The sequence below is a fragment of the Pyrus communis genome, chromosome 10 (assembly GCF_963583255.1).
Source record: "Pyrus communis chromosome 10, drPyrComm1.1, whole genome shotgun sequence".
Classification (NCBI taxonomy): Eukaryota; Viridiplantae; Streptophyta; class Magnoliopsida; order Rosales; family Rosaceae; genus Pyrus; species Pyrus communis.
Window position 1 is genome coordinate 22,353,504 of NC_084812.1, and position 5,165 is coordinate 22,358,668.

General features: G+C 36.0%; 1 pseudogene; it reads left to right on the forward strand.

Annotated features, from left to right (window-relative positions):
• Positions 1 to 703, forward strand: part of LOC137748007 (calcium-dependent protein kinase 1-like) — a 10,899-nt pseudogene extending 10,196 nt beyond the window's left edge.
• Positions 704 to 5,165: the final 4,462 nt, after the last annotated feature.

A 5,165-nucleotide genomic window follows, 5' to 3' on the forward strand; every position in this document is an offset into this window, starting at 1 on the left:
TATTTAGCTTTCATGGACCCTCATAAACCTTTCGGTGACTGATAAGGGAGCAATTTGCATGCAACTTGGTAATGCTAATTCTGCATGTCTTCTTTCCAGAACTTGGGATTTGGCCTAGTTGTTGTCATTAACGAATTTCAGACCAAAACAATGACTGCAATGTCTAGCAGGAGCTCTTTTGCTGTTGTGGTATTGATATTTGAAATAGTACAGTAAATTTGGGGTTTAGAACGCATGATGACCGAAAAAGGGGGACAAGTCAAGAATCTGTGCCTTTTCTTTGTCGCAATGTTTATATTGCATCAGGGAGAAATTATTATGTGAACCCAACTTTTCTGATCTGTTTATATATGAGAGTTACCGTTTTACTTTGTTGTTGCAGGATGGACGCATAGATTACAACGAGTTTGTAGCCATGATGCAAAAAGGAAATTTTGTTGGCCCGGGTAAGAAGGGATTGCAAAGTAGCTTCAGCATTGCCTTTAGATAAGCACTTGGAATTTAGTTCATAGATAACAAAGAAGGTTTCCTGCTTCATTCTTCATTGTTTTGAGCTATTAAGATTGTATAGAAAGGTGCTTAACTGCTCACTCTTCCAAGTCGAGCCCGGCATTTCGGGTTGTTTTCTCCGAATTTGTTGAGACTTCCACGTCGAGGGGATTCTGCATCCGAAATTCGGTGCCCTTTCTGTCTTGTATACAGCGAGGAGAAACGTTTTCATTGGCATATGTTTATTTTTACTTTGTATCGATAACAAATATATGCAGACTTGGTTTGAAAGACACTTTTGTGAATTGTGATAGCAATGAGTAAAACTACTCAGTGGACCATGAAAACATACACTGATTTATATTGTCATTGTCACAAATCAATATATTGTTCCTAGTTATTATTTATTTATTTGTTTGTTTATTTCGGAAATTCGAACACTTTCTCCTAGCTAACCACCATAGGGTGGTCTAGTGGTTGTCGACGAATTGAGTTTGTATGTCATTCGTAATTACATGATTAACTTGGTGCAAAAGTGAATCACACGATGGTGGTCAGAAAGATGTCAAAATGCCTCTGTAAGTCTTTTTGGATCTTAGAAGGGTGAACTGCTGCGACAAAACTACTAGCTGGTCTTAAAAAAAAAAAAAAATCACTTTGTCCTAGTTGGGAGTTGTGAAATGTGAAACAACCGATTTGGTACAAGAAAAAAACAGATGTACACAAGAACCTGAAAAAACTAGTTTATCTTATAGTTGAGATATAAAAGTGCTTCCTCAACTTTCTGCTTTGCGGGCGTCATTGCAAGGAAAGAATCAGAGCATCCAACTGCATGAGCATGTCCCGCTTTCTTGCCCACCCACTCCTTCCCACTCAAAAGTCAAAACCATTATGTTTGATTTGATTGAATATAGCCAAAATACAATACTCAATTAAAATACATAAAAAGTGTAGACTTTGCGTGGCCAAGTTGATTATGACAACGTGATTGTTTGTTGTAACTAAATTACACCGACTTTAGAAGTAATGCCACATGCATCAAGCAGACCTAGTTGACAATGCTAGATATGTAAAAAAAGCTAACACGTCTTTGATGTCATATAAGATGGGCAATGGTTATAGCGGTCAGGTAACCGCGATTATATACTTATAACCGTTTATGTTTATACGTATATAACCGTTTACCTATTGGATAATTGTCTAAACGGTTATACACATACTCATAACCGTTTATAAACGGTTAACCATACCCCATAGTTATCCATTTAATCGTAACTGTTTACCCGTTTTTTAATCTGTTTATCGTTGTTTTTTATTTTATTTTTTTTACCTTTCATCCCTCTTTTTATCCGTCTACACGTTTCTTTTAACAACTTGAAAATTAAAAAGTACTTACAACATTTAATCTCAACACATATATGTTATATGTGAGAGTTACCGTGTTACTTTGTGAACCCAACTTTTCTAATCTGTTTATATATGAGAGTTACCATCAATGCATTGCTGCTCAACACCCAAATCGTCAAATGTGAGATAAAACAAATTCTAATGTTTAAAAGGAATTCCACGAAATAAATAATGTCTTTATCAAATCTTTAATTAATTACTGCAAAACCCAAATATTTAAAAAGTTTTAATAACCTTACATGACCACTCATCATCAGCAAGGTCAGGTCAGCAAAACCCAACAAACCCAAAATATTCGAATAAATCCCACAGAAAAAAAAAATCCATTTGACCTACAAACAACAAATAATTCACTACTTTTTATATACGAATTCGAACGGAACTATAAAACATACCGATTTGAAGCGAGAAACCTCAATGAAAATAGTCGAGGAAGTCACATTGATCTCAAGAAGCAGAGAAAATTAGGGATTTTTTCCTGGCTCCAAATCATCCTTAGACGCCGTTATTCTTTAAAAAAAACAACCAAATTAGGGATTTTTTCAATGAAGAAAAAGAGAAAATTAAAAGAATGATCCTTCAATGTGCACACGCATTAAAGATGTAATGCTCTGATAAAAAATTATGTATGAAAGAAGAATGACCCTTTAACGTTATGCTTACTGCTTGTGGAAGATCTCCTCAAGAATTTTGCGACCAACTTTGAAATTGCAAAGGAACTATCCTGAATTACCGGAGTCGGAGAATCATACTCTACAACAAAAACAAATTAAAGAATCTGGAGATGGATGAAAAACCTCATACCTGACCCACTACCACTACTTTTTCCATAAGAAAGATTTCAACCAAGGGATCAACCCAGAAAAGATTGCAGATTACCCAGGAAAAAAAAACAGAAAGAAGCCCCAAATAGGCCGGAGAACTCACCAAGAAACCCAACCTTCTGGGTATAAATTTTTTACTCAAATCGAGACTAGATTCATGTAATGGTTCGCAGTTTTTTGAGAGAGATCATGTTGTGGTTCATGCATTTTGAAAGGGGATGTTCTGGTTCTAGGGTTATGAGGCAAAGAGAAATGAAAAGATTCCAGAACCAAATGGAACACGCTGGTAAAAATTGCCACGATCGTATCTCTTAGAGCACTTCCACCGGAAGCAAAAGAGGCTGGCACCCAGTGGAAAAAACAAGCTGAGACTCAGCCAATCCACTCCAGTCGGTGGAATAGACTGGCACCCAGCCCAAGCCAGTCCACAGGTCGGCCTAAAATCGACAGAGGAAGGAGACGGCTCATTTGACGCCTTGCTAACGTCATGGCTACAATCTCTCTCATCTGGAACCCCACCCCGATCCCTGGAACCCATCCCAATCCCTGGAACCCCATCAACCCCCTTCCCCTGATAAATCCATATATTCAACACCATGTCCCCCCTTCCAAATCATGATCCTCCTGCAACTCGGATCGTCGTCGATTGGTTGATTAACACGGATCTTGCTGCAACTGGAATTTTTTTTCCGTTTTGTGTATTTTCGATGAATTTTTTAATATGAAGGTGTTGATTTTTTGGGGTTTACGATGTGCGCATGTCCATGTTTAGAATAGGGTAGATTCGATGATGTGGTGTACAGAGAGGAGAAAAAAAAGGAAGAAGAAGAAGAAGAAGAAGATGGTGTATAGAGAGAAGAAAAAACTGGGAAAAGTGGGAAGAGTAAGAAGAAGAGGAAGAAGAAGAAGACGGGAGGGGGTGTCAGATGAAGACAAAAATTAAATCACCAAATTATTATTTTATAATCAAAATTAATAATATTTTAATAAAATTAACTAGGCTATTTTTTGTTAGGGGTGGAGATGCTTTGGCCTATTACTGTTCATTATGGTCTATTACTGTTTACTTGAGTGGATAAATGAGCTGGGTGCTAGTGCAAAGTCTTTAGGGGTGGAATTGCTCTTATGACGCAGCAGCACCAAAACCTAACAGGCAGCTAAGGGCATATTTGTAAATTTGTCCATTCAATACCAAAGCAAGGTAGAAAAACATAAGGGATATTTTATCAGTGGCAAAAAAGAAATAAACAAAACCAAGTAGGGACAAAATTGGCAGATCACTGTAGAATGAACAGTGATATGAGTCTAAAAGGATACAGTGGGAATTAAATCAAATGTTACTCTTTTAGTATATATATAATTTCTTTCTTACACATGCATTGAATCTAAATAATTGTTCAATCAAGTTCAATCAAACACCGAACAAACCCAAGCATTCAAGACATCGGACAAGCATTCAAGACAATCCGCATGCAACATACATGAATTTTTCTTACGAAGGCAGATTGTCTGCCCTCTGTTTGGATGCCCTTCTCATCCCCTCCTATTTTGTGCGGTCGCGGTTAAGTCACGTCAACATTTTATATTGATTTTTTTTTTATAGAGATTATAAGACAAAAAGCAATAAGAATATAAAATGTTGACGTAACTTAACCGTGATCGCACAAATAGAAGAGGATGGAAAGAACATCCAAACAGGAGGGTAGACAATCTGCCTTATTTTCTTACAAATCAAATAATCAGATTGATAACAAACTTGAAGTATTCCTGAATTATTAATTGCTTCTTGACTTGGAGAGAGCTTCCTTGCGTCAGTCAATGAGTCATTTGGCAGATACACACACACACACATACATATATTAAAATAAACAGGTAAACAAATATTCATTTGTAACCGCGATGAATATTCATAACCATTTATTTAAATTTTATGAGTAAGCATGTATACCCATAATCGTTTATACACACACACAAGTCTTCTCACATTGCCCATGTGGACTTGTTAAATGGATGAACAATCACCCATTAACTCAAATATATATATATATTGATACTATTTCTTAATAGAACACTGCTTATACACACACACACACACACACACAAGCCTATAGATAGAACGGAGCTACATATTTTTGTGGGTATAATTTTCAACTTCCAAAACTGGAGAGTCAATCTGAATTTTGAATTGCTTCACTTTAGCCCTTAAACTTCTAAGTCTTAAAATTTGGTAAACTATAGAAACTTTGACTATAAAAAAAAGAAAAAAAGAAGTAAACTCTAGAAACTGTTAAAATAAAATTCCAATTGAATATGACTCCAAAGTGTGTTAATTAAAAACAAGCTATGATAAACATTTAGAAAGTACTATAGTTTATTGGTAATCATTTTTGCTAAAAATGAGAGACCTTATGTTCTATTTATGTGGATGGTGAGTTTGACACGTGC